The sequence below is a fragment of the Protopterus annectens genome, chromosome 8.part0 (genome assembly GCF_019279795.1).
Source record: "Protopterus annectens isolate FY-2018-M chromosome 8.part0, PAN1.0, whole genome shotgun sequence".
Classification (NCBI taxonomy): domain Eukaryota; kingdom Metazoa; phylum Chordata; order Ceratodontiformes; family Protopteridae; genus Protopterus; species Protopterus annectens.
In genome coordinates this window covers 1,922,258,297-1,922,282,296 of record NC_056741.1, presented here as the reverse complement: position 1 = coordinate 1,922,282,296, position 24,000 = coordinate 1,922,258,297, and the positions used below count along the sequence as shown (strand labels likewise).

General features: G+C 37.0%; 1 protein-coding gene across 1 annotated transcript in view; it reads right to left on the bottom strand.

The window, feature by feature from the left end:
* ELMO3 (engulfment and cell motility 3) overlaps positions 1–835 on the bottom strand; it is a 1,057,243-nt gene extending 1,056,408 nt beyond the window's left edge. Inside the window, exon 1 of the mRNA XM_044081425.1 lies at positions 537–835. The gene's annotated coding sequence lies outside the window, so the exon portion shown is untranslated. The remainder of the gene's footprint in view (positions 1–536) is intronic.
* Between the last annotated feature and the right edge of the window lie 23,165 nt (positions 836–24,000).

The following is a 24,000-nucleotide window of genomic DNA, read 5'->3' as shown; positions in this document are numbered from 1 at the left end:
CTTCTTGTTCTTTAACTGTCAAGCTAAACTTTATACCAACTACAGTAAAACTTACTAACTCCATGGCCATTGTGCATCTGAAATCTAGAACAGGCTGTACCATTCTGTAATAGAGACAACTCAGACTGTGTATTTTAATTGTATAACCTTCTTTATCCTTAGTACGTGGGGAAACAGGCAGTGTAGAGCAAAGCAAATAAATTTACCATTAGCACATGGGGTAAGATGCATGGTAGAACAAAGCAAATAAGTTTACTATTAGCATATTGTGTAAGATTCAATGTAGAACAAAGCACAGCAATAACTAAACTTAATGTCATAAAGGTATCACTCAACAATTTGACATACATTTGAGATATCACTGCTTTATCTTTATTCAATATACATGTGCCAGGTTGTCAATCTCAGATTTGCTACGGAAAACACTAAAAAGGCTTAAAAACGGGCTAGTGAATATTATTAGTCTAGTTACAGCTCTCCTGTGTTTATTTGGAAACCATTGTGAAACACAAGTTGAAAATCATTGCAAACCTTACCTTAGCTCCTGAAATAAAAGCTGACTGGCCCCCAATGGATATGGAAGAAGAGCGTTAAGAACCACAGACTACTCCCATTGCATGGCAGTCAACAGGCATAGTTTACATACATTAGAAATGCAAAATAACGAGGTTCAAACCTCCCAGCTACCTGCTACATAATCTCGTTAGCCCAGAACAGCCTCGTTAATGTATGTGAGCTCCAAAACTCTCCCTGTAGTCTGGCAGATATTGGTGCTTTCAGTCCTGGACTGTTTCTCAATAGCACACTTGGCAAACAACAAACATATCTTGAGGTATCTGCACTGCAAGAACAGACAGGCTTTACCACCAGAAATAAAGGCATGGCAGCATGGAACAAATCACTTCCTGAGAGCAACCCCCACCCCCACTGACATGGAAACTGGAACAGAAATTAAGAGTAAGCAAGTTAAGCAACCTGTAATTCCAGATAAAATAATCAACAGTAACTCCTACATTGTACTGTTACTTTTAGTGTGATGTCAACAACTGTATGGTGTAAATGATTTAATCTGGGACTCTGATACCCTGTATGTCAAAAGCAGGAAAGTTTAAATGCCTCCACTTTCTACTAATAGCGTCAGTCTTTGAGTCGTCTGAGTTTGAGAAGGCTGTAGTCTGTGGACCACTGTACAGGGTGGCACTTTAATGCACATACTACGGTAATTTGTGTTTCCTCAAAATTATCAGCACAAATCCTGCAGACTAGCAAAGATTAAACTACATTACTGAAGAGAAGGCAAATCTATAATAAGAGTTTTGACTAGTGCTTTTCTCATCAGAGAAAGAGGCGGCAAAAAGTGGTGGGTATTTTGCCATCAGTGTGGGAAAGCTGGGCTTTAACTACAACAATGGGGAAATGCTGGAAGAAGCAGCAATTGGATTTACAGAAGCAAGACAGATGTAGTCTGCTGTATGTACAGGCTTTTCAAGTAAGAATAATATGAAAACAGCAACATGTATTTACAGAAATGAATACACAGAGCACACAGCCACAGAAAATGAGTTTACAGAACAACATACTCAGCATACAAGGTAATATCTAAGATGCGTGTTTTGTTAAGAATTACCAGGTGATAATTAATACCTTCTGTAGAGATCACACACCTATAAAGTACACATGTACATATCAGTCCCTTATAGTTTCAAGCAGACAACCTGAAGATAGTAAGAACAAACAGCACAAGAGTGGCGGGGTTGCAGACAACATGGTAGCTTCTAACAAAAAAAAAGTTGGAAGACTGCATCTGCATTTAAACAGAATTGCAGTACTTAAAAAAAATAATTTGCCATAAAAACATTAATATGTGTGCCTGCACAAAGCTGGTAATGCAAGTAATTGTTCAGTGTTACCTTCATCGTACTTGTGTTGTTATGAACCAACAGTCCTTTCACAGCTTCAGGGTTTATGTACATTTAACTTCATTCAGTCAATTAACTAATGAATTAATTACTTTCTTTTAACTGGTTATGTAGACTGATCCAATGTGGACCAATTCAGGCCACAATCTGAGCGAAAGGCACTCAGGTGAATCATACAAAGTCTGAATGAATCTCAGTACAATCGATATGGTTTAAGAAAATTAAGCAATGAAAATCAGTTAAATGTGTAAGATTAAGGTACTTAATAAACAAACTCTGCTTTTGGTATGATTAGACAATAATGCAATTATAAAACTGTACATTTTACAAATACAAATGAGGCAGTTTAGTACAAAGTGTGAAGGGTTTGATCTGCTAATTAGCTTCATTCAGTAGTCCCGGGTTCGAGTCCCTCAGTCTAAACTTGCAAACTTTGTGAGTGAGGAAATCAGTTGACTAGATTCATTTCTGGAAAGAGTCACACTAGTGACTAGTTTGTTTACTCAGTCAACATGTGAATAATAATAATAATAATAATAATAATTTGAATAATAAAAACACCTTTCCTTGACAGCATATGTAAGTACACATTAAGATACATAGGCAGATCCACCCACATCAGCAAACTCCTCAGTCTCATATATAGATTAAGGCACATAGGCCTGTTATTACACCAAGGCATTACATAGTCCACTCACACACAAAGACTATGACACTTTCTGAAACACCAAGATATTTATGACAAATCTAGAAACATGACAGTATAAGATGCAAATCTAGAAACATGACAGTGCAAGATGCAAACAGACACTCCAATGCAAAATCACATAAAATCCCATTTTCCCCTCAACAGAGCTGTACTGCTGCAGTATAAGTCGTATATGTCCAGTATCACAATTTTCTCAGCACAAAGAAGTCCCATACCTTGTTCCAGAGTTCCGCACTTTTGACAGAATTAAAAATGAAGTAAATCTCACTGAACTCCCTGGTATTTCATTCACATCTGTGGAAGCAATAGCAAATCCAATGCCCTGGCAGGAATAGCTCACTATGCTTTGTAATGCCAAGCTAATGGGAGAGGAACACCTTTGGTAGTCTGTTTTCATAAAATGCCTCTAAAATAGGAACAGGAATGGACTTTAAACCAGTGATTTCTATAAACTGTACTGTTCTGACTCGTCTAAATTCCACACATTCTTAAGGAAAGGAATCTTCAACCCCTAACAGAGCTCAGATTACAAACACTGAGCAAGCATTATGAACCAGGTTGAAAACAAGAGGAACGGCTCCTAGCAACAAACTTCCCTAATATGGGACACTGGAACAAAAGCCAGCCCCAGCAGGTTTCAAGGTTGGAACTCTGGACACTTCAAGGGCATGTGGTTTGAATGGCTGACTATAGCTGTGACTTACTCCATAGTACCTTTTTGTGACAGGTTGCAGCACGTAAGTTGCAAATCTATGTAAGTTAGTGACATAAATAGGTAACTAGATATCAGCATACTAATACATCAAGCCAGCAGACACAGCACTGATAACAGAGTCTGTCCCTATCAGCAGCAGTATAAAATGTGTACAAGTTACATGCCTGACTGCTGATTCTGTAAGGAAATGTTTGTTTGCAGTGCTCATACTGTGCTGTGATATCTATTATTCTTTGAAAAAAAAGTAGTAACAGCAACACAGTTGCAGGGAATGTCCGAAAGATAAAATGAACAATAAGGCTGATGATGATGCAAGTTAAATCAGTGATGCAGAGGTGCTGTGTTTTCAATGAATTTCCATATCTAAATCAGATAGCTACTCTGATCACCGGGATGGGGTGTCCAACATGCTATCAGAACTAACTTTTCTGCCTGCCCAGTTTGTCAGTGGAAGAAAAACTGCTTGCAAAAACCACTTAGTCATTAACATGCAGCAGCAGTGGTGTGAGTTGAGAGCTGTAATACTGACTTATTTGGGGCCAGGGCTTCAAACATTAGCTCCTCATCTGGGGTCTCTTGGGAGACGATCAGAATGCATGGTCCACTTGTTAAAAGGTAAATGAACTGATCCTGCATAGACAATTTTTGCCCATGACTTGGGTGACAAAGAGGAACGGTAAAATGCAAGACAGATGTGGACCGTTTATAGTAGCTTATCAATCAGATTGCTTCTGGGAAGTGAGAAAAAAATAAGAGTACCATCCCCACAAGGAAAAAATAAAACAAGAAAGCAGCACAGACAGGGCACACATATATCACCACTGAACTACTATCCACTAAATCAGAATGTTGTCCACACAAGAAGATGAAGAAAGACTAGAGAGAGGAAAAAATAAAGTATTTAACATTTACAATTTAAAAAGTTCCAAATATAACTCCTTTTGTTTTACTGCCCTGCGTAGCAGGCCAAGTGAAAGGGAAACAGTGAGAAAAATTGTCAAGTGACCAAAATATGTATCATATGAATATAAAAATATCATCTTCATCTAAATGTAGCTGTAGATATAAGGCAGTGATAGATCAGACAGATTCAGACATGTGCCATTCGAGGGGAAAACTTAAAGAATGGAGAGTGCAAGAGATTGTACAGTCATAGTTATATTTTGTAGAAACAGTTAAATTTTATCATTTGTTTAACTTGAATAACTGCCCATTACCATACATCATTTTTCTGTTTTCTTTTCCATCACACTTACAAACATTAGAATTAAGTCCACCACAATCTTGTGTTTTATTGCTCCAGCTCCATATCTATCCAGCTCCTAGAGACAGAGCACAAAGTTACATGAAAATATTTTTTCTCAACTACCACAGAGTCCTTTTGTCACTACACTCTGCTAGTCTGGCAAGCATGCATGTACATAAACCCTAAGCAATTGCTGCACTACAGACTGATACGGGAACATTCTGAAATACCATGGCAGCCATACGTTACATGAATCAAAGTGATACAAGACTGTGATGAAAGGAGAAACTGCCAGCCCAGCTATGTGGAATTTTGTAAATACTTATATGTCATTTGTGAATATCAGCATGATTCATATAATATACTTGTGTTATAAATGTATTAGAACTGTATGCCATGTACATATCAAACTAGGTTTGTACAGACACGTGTGTTGAAAAGATATTTTAGAAACTACTTGTGCTTAAAATGTAATCACAGCATGCCGTACTGGAATAGAACAGAACATAAATGTAAATGCACTATTGTAACGATTTAAATGTATATATTTTAACAGTGGAAACTGCAACACATTAGGTTAACTTCAGTCCAGCAAAACTTCAGAAAAGTACCTGAAATGAAATTATTTATAGGTTACGCAGTAAAAGATATATTTCAGTTTTCAATACAGCAAGGAGACACAATGTCTAAAACTAGGAAACTTTCTGAATTTTCTTTAGTGTGACGTAATTACTAGTTTTGAAATGTGAAGAATACAATTGTTTTATGACTTCTAGCATCAGCCAGAGATCAGAGGGCTATGTATTTTCACAGGTACATGCTAAATACTGTAATGTCCAGCAGTGGGGGCTTTACCTGGGATAGAGTCAGATAACAAGAAAGGATGTCATTTTTCAAGCTATCCCAGTAGTAATATTTGAGATATTAATTTGAGAGGATTCTTAGAGAGACAGCATTCTGTAGTCTGTCTTTGACCTGACAACAACTAGGAGCTCCACTGAGCACATCTGCCTTGCTCTGAAGTTAAGTTTCCACAGAACAGTAAAATTCTCTTACATACAGTCAGGAATATAGTACAGCTTAATTTAGATATTTTTCTTTATTTATCAGAAATTGTCCTGTAATGTTGTTTTAAATATTTCATGTGGTTTTGAACTCTGATGTCACTGTGAATATATATTTAGTATTGACTTGTTCTTTTATTATTTATTATTAAACATATGTAAACCTTTCATTGTGGCTGATCTTTGTAGAGTTATTTAAGTTTTGAGAATGCTTGCATATTTATTTGGTGACTCTGTGTGGACCACTCCTAATAGCCTTGCTCTTGGTCAAACTACCATTTGTAGTAATATTAGTATTACACAGTAAGATTGAACACCCTTTGTTAAGAGCCTTAAAGTAGCTGATAAGGAGTTGGTTGGTGGTAGTGACAACAACCTTATAGTCTGGGCAAAAGGGAGCATAGCTAGCAAACCTGTACCAGCCTTTCTCAGGTGTGTGTGCATGTGTGTGTGTGTGCGTGCGTGCGTGCGTGCGTGCGTGTGTGTGTGTGTGTGTGTGTGTGTGTGTGTGTGTGTATGTGCGTGTGCGTGTGCGTGTGTGTGTGTGTAAATCAAACCTCAAAAAGTATGTATGTCAGCTACTTCGGCAGGGACACGAAGCACTGGTTGGACAGAGAGGGTGCTGGAGGTCTTGGCTTGGCCACTCAGCTGAGATCTCAACTCTATAGCTGTGCCAGTGGGGAGTCTTATTGGGGATCTGGAGAAAGAGGGAGAAAGCAGCCCCAGACTGACAGTGGTCTCTGTATGCTCTTAAGAGAAATTGCACTTGATGCCAAAAGCTGCAACTGGAAATAATGTGTGTGTACCTCTTATTATCCCAGTGTACATTCCCCACTGGTGCCAGTGGTGAGGACTGAGGATCCGTGATTACTGATCCAGTGGTGGGTCAGCATATTATTGTTTGGCAGTGGTATGATATCCACATATTGGGATTCACTGGTGTGGCTATTGAACTCCTGTAGCCTGTAAACAGTGGTCACTAAAGAAGGGGTTTGTCTAAATTGTCTGATACTGATTGTTTAGATTATAATACTGTTAAAATTTGTCTTTTAGAGTGTTTTAAGTTAACACCTGAAACTTATAGGAAAAAGTTTTGTGAGCATAGACGCAAGGCAGATGAAAGTGTGTGTGAATATATTGCTGAACTAAGGACTTATTTTCATAGGTAGGTGACTGGGTTTCAGGTCACCCCTTTGGAAGGGCTGGCAGACTTTTCGGTGAGGGAACAAGTCCTTAGCACTTTGCCTGAGGACATGAGAATCTGATTAGCATACAGGCAATGAATGCTGCAGATGAGTTGGGGAGGGAGAGAGACCTATACCTAGCAAGCAGGGCATCACTGCACAGCAAAGGGATACCCAGTGCTGCTCATGAGTCTAAGGGAATCCATGGTGGGCAGCCTAAAAGTACAGTTGTGTACACTAACCATAAATGTAGATGTTCGAGTGTATTTACTGTTGCAGTCATCACATTTAGGTTATCTGCCTGCAGGTAGCCCTCAGCCAGCCTGAATACCAGAGTCTTGGATTCCTGCATCAGATGCTGTCTCTTCTTCCATGATGTCAGGTCGTCAGGGGTATAAAACATGCAGCCAACGCTATTACAACAGTTTTCCTTGTCCCAGATGTCAGGTGCCCCCACAAAGGGAAGCAATTATATGTTATGGTACACCTCCATCAAAAAGCAAATACACCCGAAAGGTTAAATACACCAAACAAGAAGGAAAGGTAGAGCCAAGAGAAGTCAGGGGGCAGGAGGGAGGGTAACCAGGACTGCAACAGTGAATACACTCGAACATCTACATTTATGGTAAGTATACACAACTGTACTATGTTCTTCATGTTTCATTGTTGCAGTCATCGCATTTGAGTTGATTCCCAAAGCTAAGGAAGGGAGGAGGAAGTTGGAGAGCATTAGGGCCAGCTATTAAGCCCTGCAAGACTGCAGTGGCAAAACCAGCTCTGGATTTAGAAAAAATAGGCATGTGGTAATGCTTGGTGAAGGTATGTACGGAGCTCCAGGTAGCAGCTTCTAGGATGTCCCTGGTAGGGACTTCTCTGAAAAAGGCTGTAGATGTAGATGCAGCCCTGGTGGAATGTGTCTAGAGATATTTAACCTCTTAGAGCACTTGCATATCTATTTGGTGACATTATGCAGGCCACTCCTAATAGCCTTGCTCTTTGTCAAACTGCCATTTGGATTAATAGTAGCATTACACAGTAAGTTTGGATACCCTTTGCTAACGGCCTTAAAGTAGCTGATAAGTAGTGGCTAGTGGAGGTGAAAACTACCTTATAGTCTGGGCAGAAGGGGAAATAGTTAGTTAACCTGTGCCAGCCTTTTCCAGGTGTGTGTGTAAATAAACCAAACCTCAAAGTGTGTGTGTGTGTGTGTGTGTGTGTGTGTGTGTGTGTGTGTGTGTGTGTGTGTGTGTGTGTGTGTGTGTGTGTGTGAGAGAGAGAGCTGCTTGGGCAGGGACACAAAGCACTGGTTGGACAGAGAGATTGCTGGTGGTCTTGGCTTGGCCACTTAGCTGAGATCTCAACCTTATAGCTGTGCCAGTGAGGAGTCTTATTGGGGATCTGGAGTAAGAGGGAGAAACCAGCCCCAAACTGACTGTGGTCTGTGTGTGCTCTTAAGGGAAATTGCACTTTACTGTGTATGTACTTGTCATCCTCCCAGTGTGTACATCCCCCACTGTTGCCAGTAGTGAGGATTGAGGCTCCCAGTATCAAACTCCACATACAACAGTTTACCTTCAACCCATTGATATGACCTAGTTACTATGCAAACTGAGACACAAAGAATGCATGGAGATCCATACCTTTGTTAAAGAGTCATTTTATCATTCTGGTCCTTCTGAACAATATGCAACTCAACTATTTGCTTATTTTTAGACTGATGTGTACCTTTCTGTTTGTCACATTTACTTTCTTTATCTTTCATTTCTTTTACAGTTCTTCAAGTATGCTCATTATGCCATTTTTCTATACTGTCTGCACTCTAAGACTTTACATCAGCATTCTGAAATATTCTGTTTTCCACAATAGTAACACTTATAGTTACCCACCACCTTGGACTTACTCTCTGTAGACATTTTATCTCAATATTTTTCCAAGTCGAATTCCCCTCAGTCAAAAACTCTTTTTTTTTTTTTTTTTTTTTTTTTTGCAAATTAATTACCACAAATTAATCTATCGCAAAGGATACAATTTAAGTTATTCTTAAATTCATAACAATCAGCCAACTGTTTCAGAATTGCAACAAACTGTGTTCTCACCTTCATTTTGGTTTCTTTTATGTAAGCAAAATCTCACTGAAATGACTAGTAGTCAGAGAAGGAAATCAGTCTCCAAAACTTCCACTGTTATTATAAGATTTGGTGCCTTTAATTTTTCCTTCCTTCTGGATGAACCAATTTGCACAATAATCCAATTGTTTTACCTTCCATTACTCTTAGAAACCTGATGGCATTTTTAGCCTTCTTCAGTATCACTTGCCAAAACAAAAAACTCAAAAATTTTTGTATACAAAATCCATGACTCTTCAATTTTATGAAAATGACCTAATGGCCCACTAAATTTATACATTTTTGGATTTTCTCATGTGTTCCTGAGGCTCAGTATCTTTGAAAAAGTAACATTAGTTCAAAAGAAATGATTGTTGAAGAGTATTATGCTCCATTTTGGGGAATGTTTCCCTTCCCCAATGTTGTATAACTGTAGAGTTGATATATACGTTCAAGGCATATGAAGACTTACCCCTTATGTGGAAGGGGCACATACCTTTCAATTGTCCAGATTTTCACCTCATATTTTTGCCCTGTACCTCATAAAATGTATGGGTTTCTGGCAAATTGTTCAGAAATGAAGTCACTAAATAATGACATACATCTGAGTTTCAGACTTCATATCCTTCTGAAAATGCATGCTAATACAAATCCTGTTATTCTAGCTACTTTATAAATGTATAGGAGTCATATTTAAAATATGTCCCTATTTTGGGGCCTTTGTCACCTCCACCAATTATTTTAGTTTTTTTTTAGGCTTTGTCCAGATGTTTTCCTCTAAGGTTGAGAGGTAAGAACAGGCAGCTTTTGAATATTTTCAGTCAAACATATGCAGCATGTATGACTGGGTTTTGCTCTTTCATAGCAGAACACTAACTTCCCTTTCACTCTCTTATTTTACTTTCTCACTTTTTATATATATTTTTTCTTTTCTTCAGTTTACCATGCACTTTCACAGATTGCTATGCTCACTCAACTGCAAATTTTAAGTTCTAAACATGCTATACAGAGTACACAGCAAGCAAGAAAGAGAAGAAAATATCTTTCTACTTTTTAACATTTGTGGTTGCCATTCTGAGTTCCACTGATATGGACCAGGAATCTTGTCACTGTTCTATGGTTCTGGCAGTAAGTATTAAACATTTTCTAAAACAACACTAGAGCAGAGCTGAGGCTTTCCAAGATGGCTGCACACTGATCAATAACCTTACTTCAACTCTCCCAGTGTGAAAAAAGAAACAGAAAGAGAAGGCCCAGAAACTCTGTCACTTTTAGTAAATCTAGTTACTGACTGTTAAGTACACTGCCTGGATGCCAGCAAAGAAGAAACAAAGAGTACCTGAAAGAAAATCAACTAGAAAAGGTGAAGGGAAAACACTGACTGCCAAAAACCCTTCAGCTGTTCAGTAAAAGGCTGGCTGAGTATGAGACTGCTCAAGAAAAGAGAGTTAAAAAATGGTAGAATGTAGAGGACAAAGCATATAAGGAAATTCAGAGATTTCCTGCTGTACCACAGAAACTAGAAGGAGAAAAATATAATTTTGTTGAAAAGAGAGGAAATTAATGAGTGGGTAGTGCAAATTATTTGGGAGTTATGCAGGATTGAAAGTACTACAGAAGTCATAGCTAGTGAGTAGAACAAAATGAAAACGGTATTTAAAAATAGGGTGTGAATAAAAGAAAAGGAGATACAATTAGGAAGTAACAAGAATTACTTAGAGGGACTAAGAATGGTTAAAGTATTGCAGAATAAGGGGAATCTCACAGAACAAGAAGAGGTGCAACTGCACAGTGTTAAACAGAAAATAAGGGAGGACCTGGATAATATGCATGAGTTTAGAAAGATTGCTGTTAAGCAAAACTAAACTAATGTCTTCCGGCTTTTCCCGGTTAGGGGTCACCACAGCGGGACTACGGTCCGCTAATGATTGGCAGTGGATTTTTACGGTGCCAAGGTGCCAGCCTGATGCCCAACCCTCAAAGAAGGCACACCCATTCATGCACGCACCTACCTACATATCTTTAAATGTCACTCGACCGCGGGGAGGACATGCAGACTCCACACAGAAAGCGCTCCAAACTTTTTTGATAATAACTCCAGAACACAAAAACTTTAACCATAATGACTTAGGCAACATAAAGTAGAAAGGGTTGTTGCCAAATGTAGGCAGCCTATAACAAGAAAAATAACCAGAGAGTCTGTAGAGGTATTAGAGATAGTTAAAAAAATTATGAAATTTTTTATAAGCAGAGAAATGGGGAAATCAAGAAAAACACATAACATCCAATGATATGCCAGTGAGGAAAGGTACACAGCTGAATAAATGTGAAACATGAAAATCAATAAAAGCCAGCAAGAAAAATCACAAATGGAAATATTTATGGAATACTTAAATATGCCAAGGTAGAAGATGAGATAAAAATGGTGATGTATACCCAATCTGCAAGACAGTCTCCATAAAAAGATGGTATTCCAGAGGAAGTTTAGAAGCTGGGAGAGAAGAAAGTGATAAAGATCTGGAAGGATTTGTTTAATGGCATTTTAAAAGTAAGGGTAGTACCAGCATCCTAAAAAAAAAGCTGTGGTAATAGCAAAAGATGGTAAAAACCCATCAGATCCAGCTTCATTTAGGCCCATTTCAATTTCAAACCATAACTATAAAGTAAATGCACAAATCCAAAACTCAGAGCTGCTGTTAGTTGAGGTAGGATACTCACGCTAAAACACTAGTAAAACTCAGTCCAAAAAGATGCGTGACTTTCCAATGAGCAATAAAATGAAAGTAGAAATTCAAACAAATAAATCCATGTAAGTTAGCAAATTGTTTATTCCAAAGCAGTAGCTTTCGCCAAAGGCTTCTTCAGACTCTTTACACAAACTAAAACTTTGAACATCACTTTTAAAACCAACAAAAGCTTGTGATAGGATCTCTATAATCACATGTTTCCTTCATTTAAAAATACAGTAACCCATTAAACTCAGTTCCATGAATGTTACCTTGTTCAGCTAAGAAAAATACTGGTATATTAAAAGTAAGAACTGAATAGTTCAAAATAAACATACATAAAAACATACATAAAAAACATACATAAAAATGCATCGGTGCCCAAACATACATTATATTATATTAAACAATTGAGTATATCTCAGAGCCTTGTCATATTTACTTATCATCTCATGGTGCTTTAGGAAAATCTCGTACTGAACTTTCAGGCAGTATATATCAAAAAGCCATTTCAGACTTGGTTAGTATAACCCAGACTGCTTGTAATGCACATATTTACAAAGTGTGACTTTAGATATTTCCGTGTTTTACTGGAAGTTCATATTATCCAGCGTAGGCTCAGAAAACAGTCAACAATTACAGGTGGTTAAAACTTGTATCACATTAGTTAGGCTATTCTCGTATAAATCAAAAGTTAAAACAGTTTTTCAAAATTACTTATTTTCTGCAGACTCTGAAACGCTTTTAAAAATCACAGCACAACAAAGTATTCCTTGCGCGTATGTGCCTGGTTAATTCTTGAATGCAAAACAAAGAACGCTACTGTGCGTGCCATTACGCACATAGCGTTCATAAAAATAAACATTGTGTCTATTTAAAAAGCCGATTAGGCTTACAACAGGCATAAGTACATGACGAGCTTTTCAATAGCTGTCCATTAGTTCATGCCTTAGTCTCTTCAATCTCCGTTAATAAACAGGGACATTTGACATTTCAGGATGTGAACGTAACTTACAAAATGTGGGTGGAAGAATGCTTCAACAATAAACGAAGCAACAAAAACGTCTATATGGAAACAGAGCAATATCTTAATAATTAACTTGACTCTCGTACAGATCCACAATGGTGGAAATAAGCACACTGACTTAAGCAACCATTAATTGCACTTTATAATTGTTACATCCTTGATACCCAAATTTAAAATATAGACATTGTGAAATGTTAAAACTCTTATGTGGTGAAGCGGAAAATATAGGGAAGGAATACATGAGGGAGGGGAAAATGGGAAGTATTTTGGCACATATATTCTGTTAATCCCGAATGGCATCCTGAGGTGTCTTACATTAGTTTTTATAAACAGTACTTTTCAATACTAAATATATGTGTGCAAAGATTCATTTCTTATGACAAATGTTGAAAGTATATGAAATGCCTACAATATGTCTGAGTATATAGATAGGTCATCTACACCATGGTCATAATGTTGTGAGGAAAATGTACCTAACTAATGTGGAATTTAGAACAGTTAGTGGGAGATCTCTTTACCTCGTAATCTTCTACTTTTCAAAAATGGCTTTATTTGGATTTTATCGTTAAGGCCTGGTGGTTTATCGGACCTTAATCTTATGATCCATCTTGTTTCTTGTTCTAAAGTTCTTTTTTTTAATTATCACCGAATGGCAAAATCCTCCCAGTGTGTACATCCCCACTGTTGCCAGTAGTGAGGATTGAGGCTCCCAGTATCAAACTCCACATACAACAGTTTACCTTCAACCCATTGATATGACCTAGTTACTATGCAAACTGAGACACAAAGAATGCATGGAGATCCATACCTTTGTTAAAGAGTCATTTTATCATTCTGGTCCTTCTGAACAATATGCAACTCAACTATTTGCTTATTTTTAGACTGATGTGTACCTTTCTGTTTGTCACATTTACTTTCTTTATCTTTCATTTCTTTTACAGTTCTTCAAGTATGCTCATTATGCCATTTTTCTATACTGTCTGCACTCTAAGACTTTACATCAGCATTCTGAAATATTCTGTTTTCCACAATAGTAACACTTATAGTTACCCACCACCTTGGACTTACTCTCTGTAGACATTTTATCTCAATATTTTTCCAAGTTTTTTTTTTGCAAATTAATTACCACAAATTAATCTATCGCAAAGGATACAATTTAAGTTATTCTTAAATTCATAACAATCAGCCAACTGTTTCAGAATTGCAACAAACTGTGTTCTCACCTTCATTTTGGTTTCTTTTATGTAAGCAAAATCTCACTGAAATGACTAGTAGTCAGAGAAGGAAATCAGTCTCCAAAACTTCCACTGTTATTATAAGATTTGGTGCCTTTAATTTTTCCTTCCTTCTGGATGAACCAATTTGCACAATAATCCAATTGTTTTACCTTCCATTACTCTTAGAAACCTGATGGCATTTTAGCCTTCTTCAGTATCACTTGCCAAAACAAAAAACTCAAAAATTTTTGTATACAAAATCCATGACTCTTCAATTTTATGAAAATGACCTAATGGCCCACTAAATTTATACATTTTTGGATTTTCTCATGTGTTCCTGAGGCTCAGTATCTTTGAAAAAGTAACATTAGTTCAAAAGAAATGATTGTTGAAGAGTATTATGCTCCATTTTGGGGAATGTTTCCTTCCCCAATGTTGTATAACTGTAGAGTTGATATATATGCTCAAGGCATATGAAGACTTACCCCTTATGTGGAAGGGGCACATACCTTTCAATTGTCCAGATTTTCACCTCATATTTTTGCCCTGTACCTCATAAAATGTATGGGTTTCTGGCAAATTGTTCAGAAATGAAGTCACTAAATAATGACATACATCTGAGTTTCAGACTTCATATCCTTCTGAAAATGCATGCTAATACAAATCCTGTTATTCTAGCTACTTTATAAATGTATAGGAGTCATATTTAAAATATGTCCCTATTTTGGGGCCTTTGTCACCTCCACCAATTATTTTAGTTTTTTTTTAGGCTTTGTCCAGATGTTTTCCTCTAAGGTTGAGAGGTAAGAACAGGCAGCTTTTGAATATTTTCAGTCAAACATATGCAGCATGTATGACTGGGTTTTGCTCTTTCATAGCAGAACACTAACTTCCCTTTCACTCTCTTATTTTACTTTCTCACTTTTTATATATATTTTTTCTTTTCTTCAGTTTACCATGCACTTTCACAGATTGCTATGCTCACTCAACTGCAAATTTTAAGTTCTAAACATGCTATACAGAGTACACAGCAAGCAAGAAAGAGAAGAAAATATCTTTCTACTTTTTAACATTTGTGGTTGCCATTCTGAGTTCCACTGATATGGACCAGGAATCTTGTCACTGTTCTATGGTCCTGGCAGTAAGTATTAAACATTTTCTAAAACAACACTAGAGCAGAGCTGAGGCTTTCCAAGATGGCTGCACACTGATCAATAACCTTACTTCAACTCTCCCAGTGTGAAAAAAGAAACAGAAAGAGAAGGCCCAGAAACTCTGTCACTTTTAGTAAATCTAGTTACTGACTGTTAAGTACACTGCCTGGATGCCAGCAAAGAAGAAACAAAGAGTACCTGAAAGAAAATCAACTAGAAAAGGTGAAGGGAAAACACTGACTGCCAAAACCCTTCAGCTGTTCAGTAAAAGGCTGGCTGAGTATGAGACTGCTCAAGAAAAGAGAGTTAAAAATGGTAGAATGTAGAGGACAAAGCATATAAGGAAATTCAGAGATTTCCTGCTGTACCACAGAAACTAGAAGGAGAAAAATATAATTTTGTTGAAAAGAGAGGAAATTAATGAGTGGGTAGTGCAAATTATTTGGGAGTTATGGGATTGAAAGTACTACAGAAGTCATAGCTAGTGAGTAGAACAAAATGAAAACGGTATTTAAAAATAGGGTGTGAATAAAAGAAAAGGAGATACAATTAGGAAGTAACAAGAATTACTTAGAGGACTAAGAATGGTTAAAGTATTGCAGAATAAGGGGAATCTCACAGAACAAGAAGAGGTGCAACTGCACAGTGTTAAACAGAAAATAAGGGAGGACCTGGATAATATGCATGAGTTTAGAAAGATTGCTGTTAAGCAAAACTAAACTAATGTCTTCCGGCTTTTCCCGGTTAGGGGTCACCACAGCGGGACTACGGTCCGCTAATGATTGGCAGTGGATTTTTACGGTGCCAAGGTGCCAGCCTGATGCCCAACCCTCAAAGAAGGCACACCCATTCATGCACGCACCTACCTACATATCTTTAAATGTCACTCGACCGCGGGGAGGACATGCAGACTCCACACAGAAAGCGCTCCAAACTTTTTTGATAATAACTCCAGAACACAAAAACTTTAACCATAATGACTTAGGCAACATAAAGTAGAAAGGGTTGTTGCCAAATGTAGGCAGCCTATAACAAGAAAAATAACCAGAGAGTCTGTAGAGGTATTAGAGATAGTTAAAAAAATTATGAAATTTTTTATAAGCAGAGAAATGGGGAAATCAAGAAAAACACATAACATCCAATGATATGCCAGTGAGGAAAGGTACACAGCTGAATAAATGTGAAACATGAAAATCAATAAAAGCCAGCAAGAAAAATCACAAATGGAAATATTTATGGAATACTTAAATATGCCAAGGTAGAAGATGAGATAAAAATGGTGATGTATACCCAATCTGCAAGACAGTCTCCATAAAAAGATGGTATTCCAGAGGAAGTTTAGAAGCTGGGAGAGAAGAAAGTGATAAAGATCTGGAAGGATTTGTTTAATGGCATTTTAAAAGTAAGGGTAGTACCAGCATCCTAAAAAAAAAAGCTGTGGTAATAGCAAAAGATGGTAAAAACCCATCAGATCCAGCTTCATTTAGGCCCATTTCAATTTCAAACCATAACTATAAAGTGTTTGTGTCTATAATGGTTAAAAGAATGACAAAGGTGTTGCATAAATTGATAGATAAGGGTCAATATGGCTTTGTGGAGGGGATTCAAACATTTGACAATACTAATTGAGCAATGGTGATCCAGAAGGAAGCAGAATGTAAGAAAATACCACTATTGTTGATGGGTCTTGATGTAGAGAAAGCATCTGACAGAGTAAGATTGGATAGTTTGAGTACGGTAATGGAAGCATTTGCATTCCTTCATAGAATAATAAGGTTAATTGGGGGATATACAAGGGATCAGAGGTAAAAATCAATGAAGGAGGGTTCTTCTCTGATACATTTTGTCTGAACAGAGGAACCAGGCAGGGGTGTCCTCTTTCTCCTTTGTTATTTGTATTACATTTAGAATATTTTTATCAACCAGAAGTTGTGGATCGTTATTAATAGAGTTGAAGAATTTTATCTGGGAAAGGAAAAGGACAAGAGTCAATAGGATAAACTGATCCTTCCAACAGAACAAGGTGGTTTAAGTTTACCTGATTTGAAGAGATATTTTAGAGCTACACAGTTAATGCTCTTATACATAACACAAGCAGAAAGGGGAAAGGGATGTTGAGGATGCAAGGGGGAAATGTAAGAAATAAGGGGAGAGAGATGGATTTTGGATGCATATACTTGAGGAGAATAACAGCAATCATACAGAATATTATGTATACATCTATATTATACTCATAATGTAGCAGAAAGTATACCAAAAACTAAATCAAAACAGGATTGGAGAAAGGAGATCCTGCCAATAGAGATAAATGAAATTAGGGGTACACAGAATAGGCAAGAGGGGGCTGGAATTTACTGGAAGAAGCTGGCAAAAGAACCAAAGTACTGCAAGCAAATAATTAGAGAGGGAAATGTAATAGAATGGGAAGAGGCCAAAAGACATTTGGACTGAAGGCTAGACAGTGCCTTCTCTATCAGGGATTGATATTAGAGTATAGGCAAAGAGAAAGGGACAGGGGAATCCTAAGCGAAAGGCCTGAATTGGTTGAGTTTTTAGGTGAATCCAGAGCAGACGCTGCTGTTAAAAATAGGATAATTAGTAGGGCATATTGCATGATAACTACAGGAATCAATCAGAAGAGGTCAAAAAAGATTGGGAAGAGAGATCAGATAAGCCAGTCACAAGGAAGCATATGTATGGCGTTCAAATATACAACAAAGTCTAGAAGATTTAAGATTTTTGCTTGCAAGTGTTTGCACAGGTACTTTTATACCACAAGTATAGACCAAATAATTTTTCCTCAGATAGATGGTAAGTGTTGCAGGTGTGATGGGAAAGAAAGGGGTACCTGGGGCATATGTTTTCAGAGTGTTGTCAGTTGGTAGACTTTCAAAAATACCTAGTACAGAGTACTAACTAACAAAATGATTTTTATGAGCTGGGATACAAGATCTGAATTGTCTAGACACAGTAAGGCCTTGTTAAATTTAATTCTGGTTGCTGCCAAAAAAATTCTAGAAAATGGAAATCAAAGTCTAAACCAACCATACTTGAAGTAGTGAATATTGTAAACTAGCTTAAAAAAAACAGGAAGTGAGATCTTTAGAAAAAGATAGGAGCAAATTACAAAGGAAAAAAATGGAAACTACATGCAGAAAAATGTTTTAGAGGAGGATAGAGGTTTAAGAAAGGCAGGAATTGAACAATTTATGTAATGATGAATTGAGTATATTACATAGAATAACGTGATTTATAATGTTTGCAAATGTGAACTTGTTAATATGATTTCTTTACTTTTACATAAATGTACGTTTGGTTATGTCACAAGTGATAATTCAATAAATGTGTTTAAAAAAAAAACACTAGAGAGGAGCTTATTTTGAGACATGCTTTTGTGCTACATTTTTTGTCACACAGATACACACATAGTTGTGTTAAGGAACCATACCGTAAAATATACACAGCTAGAGCAAGCCATACCCTCAGACATATACTACTACAGGAGGCCATGCCCCCAAACATACACAGCCACAGCAAGCCACACCCTCAAACAGGCACAGCTACAAAAAGCCCTGCAGGACATAAATATATAATGTGTACAGCTTCTGTTCACAATTTTAGGATTTAGTTTAAAAACTTACTTGCCATCATTTCATATTTAAACTTCATGTCAGACATATAATCTTCAGAGAAGGTCTTACATGTGTGAAAGGAGGAAGACTACTGCAGATGGAAGAAAGTCTTTACTGACTACCTATGTAAAACTAAATTCAGTCCTCAGGTCCACAGGTATTTATACTGTGCCATATAAAGGATAACTCCATGACTGCAAACAACTTTTTTTTGTAAAATAATTTACCTTTGGAAGCTGCACTATTTGCTGAGAGGTATCGGTACCCATTTTTACAGAAGACCCAGTGAGAAAAAATTTCAGATTTATTATATTATTATAAAATATGCAAAACTGTTGCATGCATTTCATCAACAAGTCTAAAAAGGTCAAGCCATTAACTTTTTTAATTTTATTTTTAGTTTAATATAAATGGTAGGCAAAAGAAAAAGGTCCATGAAAAATGTCTAGTGTGCAAATGGATCCTTTATTGCCACAGTCTGGTCATTCCAAGAGTACCAATAATACAAGGCAGCACATACTAGAAGGAGAAGAGGAAGCCGTGTGTGTGTGTGTGTGTGTGTGTGTGTGTGTGTGTGTGTGTGTGTGTGTGTGTGTGTGTGTGTGTGTGTGTGTGTCAGACACAAAATACAAAAAAAATTCAAGTAACCATGTATATGGTGGAATGTAAAGAGAGTACAGTCCAGGTATGCTGGACATGACTGTGCAGAATCTGTAAATGACTGGTAGAGGGGAGCCAAATTCATGTCCATATGTGTGTGCACATGGCAAACTGATTAACATGACAAAAGGTTAAGTGTTTGGATAGAGTCAAGGTTAAGTGTTAGGTTAGAATCAGCAGCATGTATATTACTAGACTTGAAGATGGCTGCATCTTAATAAATGAAACACATTCTTAATGACCACTGTCTTGTTAGGTGGCCTAGGACTGTCTACTAGGGAATTTAACAAGAAAATTGGCAGGATATTAAACAGGGAGGTAACACAGTAGCAGCTTGGAGACTTCGATTCTGACTGAATTCTGTTAAATCTGAAAATATAAATAGTATTTGTAGAATTTTTTTTATTATCTGCGCATCACACAAATGTCATATGTAAGTAATAAAGATTTTAAATGGTTCACTGTATCTCGATTCTTTTCATAAAGGTACTTTACTGCCTTCCCTGGTGTCTTTTCTCACAGCTATAAAATGTGCAACAGTCCCAAAGGACTTTATTTTCACCAGTTAGATAAAATAAGAAAGTCATCTTTGTCAAATTTTCCCACAATACACCCAGCTCCACAGTACAGATGGATAACAACCTGACTCTAAGATCAGTTAACAGCGTGGGCACTGCATAAGGTTGGCGAGGGAAGGTGGGACTGAGTGATCGACTCTAGTCCTCTTCTCCTTCTAGTCCTGGTGGGAGGAAGGTGGACAGGCTCACTGTAATGCCATTATGTACTATAGAAGAGGTGTACAGACAGCGCGCTCTTTATACACTGCAGATGTGTGCTTAGCACTGCTAACCTTTGTTCATGCAGAAGCCTTCATGGCATTTGTGTGGGAATGTACGCACCCATAAGAGGAAAGAACAACAGACCCTCATATATGCAAACATGCATGCCAAACACTGCAGGAGGGGTCTAGGTCTTAGTAGTAAACACTCTGATGTCTGCTTGGATAGTTTTCTGCAACTGGCTCTTACCCTAGGAGAGGAAAAAATGAGCCAATCAATTGCAGGAGGGTTGATGACTGGCAGGTAGTAGAGGAGCAATCATAAAAAATGTAGTACAGTACATTAAAAGCAAAACTTTTAAAACTGAAAAGTAGAAAGTACAAATGTATAGAAATATATGTAAATTAGTCTTTTGAAGGCCAACCCTGCAAATCCTAAAACAGCTAGGTGGAACATAAAGGGACATTTCTGCAAATTCGTCACCTGTGTAGGTACAGAATGTTGCAGCCACCCCTACCCCTAACAACCACAACTACTTCCAAGGTCAGTGATCTCACAGAAAAGACTGCAATGACTTCAGCAAACTGGTGGCTTACACAATCAACAAATGACATGGGAATTGTATGGTTGGTCTGCATGCAATTGCATGAGTCACATAAAACACTGTACTTCAGCACTGACTAACCTAACACATTGCACAGAAAGTGTTTATTACTATCATTACTGAAACTGTATATCTTCTATGTGAAAAGCCCACAGAATGTCACTGTAACATATACAAATGTGTAAGCAGTCACTACTACTTTACTTCCATTGCACTGTAGTAAAAATGTTTCACTGAAACAACATTGTTTTTAATGTTACACCAGTTCTCAGCTCAATAAAGGTACTACTTGTTATTGAAAGTATTACATACAAAAACTAAATCTTATTAGTAACAATATAATTAATGGGAAAACTCTCACATAGCTTTAAACTATCCACGTTTTTACAAATCTCAGGAATGTATCTATAAACAGCTTTGGCCTGTCTCTTCCTAAGCAAATTTTCACCCCATCTTGTTTTTCCAAGTTTGTTATGCACACCATCACCGCCTAATGTTTGCGTCCATTTTTCCTGTTTTCGTAACAGATAAAGGCATGGGATGTTGACCGTGGGAATTCTGGGAATGTTGTCATGAAACACTGAGCCTCACACATTAAGCGACGTTCTGCTGGGAGAAATGTTGCTATTACATCTGGGTATACTGAGTAACAAGGTTAATATAGGATAAACTTCAGAATTTATAAATCTGTCAGGAGACATTATCTTAATGAAAACATAGCATTGTAGGAAAGTTTGCCACTGCCAGCAATGAATAATTCAGATTAAAGCTATGGACACTGTCTTTTTTGCATGTGTTTATACATAAGATAGGGACTAAGATAACCACAGGAAATGTATTTAATGATGTTTTGTTATAGCAATAAATTATATATGAACACTGTTTAGGCTGAATTTACTCATGCATGATGTAGTGTGGTTATGAAGTCACTTCTAACAAGTACCCTGAGTTATGGAAAGCATACCTGTCAACCTCTTAGAGCAAGAAGTCTGGACAAAGCCATAAATAATGGGGGACCAAAAGCCCAAAAATAGGGACACTTTTTAAATATTACTTTTACAAACTTAGAATGTTGATAGAATGACAGGTTTTGCATTAGCATGAGTTTTCCGAAGGGTATGAAGCCTGAAATTCAAATGTCTGTCTGTATTTTCTGAATTCAACCCTCAATGATTTGCCAGTGATTTGCTAGAAAGCCACAATTTTATGAGAAACAGACCAAAAATATGAGACAAAAACCTGGACATTCTGCGAAAATCTTTAGAGTTGAGAGGCATGATGCAAAAGTAAACATAACCTGCACAGGGCCTACACAATAACATGGTTTATTGCTATTAGAACATTTTTATTTACTTTACAGTGGAGTCCAAATGCATTAACACTACAGATTCAGCAGCAAACAAACACTTCATAGCAAATTCTTGTTCAGCATTGTGTTTTACAGCCCAGTTCAGACTTTGTAATGGCTGAACTGTAATGTCTTGTCAGTTGTGTTAGCTTTTTGCAACATATTTTATTAAACTTGTACTGTGAATGTACATGCATGCATGTACGTGTGTGTGTGTGTGTGTGTGTGTGTGTGTGTGTGTGTGTGTGTGTGTGTGTGTGTGTGTGTGTGTGTGTGTGTGTCATACCTCTCAACTTCTTAGTGCAAGAAATCTGGACAAAGCCCAACAAAAAGGGGAGACAAAGGCACAAAAATAGGGACATTTTTAAATATTGCTCTTATAAACTTAGAAAGTTGCTAGAGTAACAGGGCTTGTTTTAACATACATTTTCTGAATGATGTAAAGTCTGAAACTCAAATGGATGTCATTATTTAGTGACTTCAATCCTCAGATCATCCCAGTGATTTACCAGAAAACCACAAATTTTATGAAGAACAGACCAAAAATATGAGCCAAAAATCTAGACATTCTTTGAAAATCTGGACAGTTGACAGGTACGTGCGTGCGTGTGTGTGTGTGTGTGTGTGTGTGTGTGTGTGTGTGTGTGTGTGTGTGTGTGTGTGTGTGTGTGTGTGAGAGAGAGCTCTTTTGTATCTTAATTGATGCCATTCTTTAAATTATTCCATTTTGACAAGTTAAACTACCTTTATTCTAAGTAAAATGAAACAAATTAAATAAAATTAATTTATAGCAAAGGTAAACGTTTGAAGGATGATTTTTATAATTTTCTGAGACCGTATGTAATTCATCCATAAACTGCCATGTACAACTTTTGTGTTACTACTGCCTATGAACTGAAAGGGATATACAAAAGAGGGGAACAATTCAATTTCCACAGTTTTAAAAGTTGTGAAATGAAAAAAGCAAGGTTTTATCAGCGTAGTTTTACTAAGGGAGCTCTGCCACGAAATATAAAAAAAGAGGTTAGTAGCTTCTGCTTTCTCTGTAATGACAAACCTTTTTCAGTGATGAGACTGACACACTTTTCACCATGAGTAAGGATGAAATTTATTTGTGGAGACAAGCAGTTTTGACCAGATTAATTTCTCATACTTGCTTTCTTTAAAAATGCCATGAAAAAAATGTTCTATTTGGTTCAGTTTAAGTTTTAGGTTCCAATCTAAACATTTTACTTAGAGTAAAGGTGCAAAGCATGTCAATAAGGTCACGTCTGTTACAGCTGTTGGAGCAAGCATCGTACATACGTTTACTAAAATGAAGACTGGTTTATTTTGAGATATGTCTTAGAAAAAAAGTATAACTGTGAATATATTAAGGAATAAGGAATTAATTCAACACTCATATGATATGCCCAAGTGACCTATACATCCTCATTTTAGATCCTCATTTTATAAACTGACAGACTTTAAATGACAAAAAAAAATCATAGCTTCTATTCACAGCAGACATTTAAAAGGTCATATTCTAAGTACGGCGGCATAAACTGGCATTAATTTTCATTTTATTTTGCTTCCAGGTTTAATGAAAGAAGTTGTTTTATGTATTCATTCCTGTGTTGAAGATATTATCCAAGTCCATACATTAAATATTACTTCTGCTTTAAAAAGCGCTTCTTTTAGAGCTCGTCATCAGAAATATTACCTTCCTAGTGCAGTTTTTTACAGTTACAAAAAAAAAGTAATAATAAAATTAACCTAGTTCACTTTCTTAGATGCTAAGGCAAATTGCATTGTATTATTATTTGCTCCAGCTTTCAATTTCTTGCAACTAGAAAAAAATAACAATTGAACTACAGGCAAAGAGAGCTTGCTCCATGAGGTATGAACATCCAACTTTTGAGAAGTTTCTCG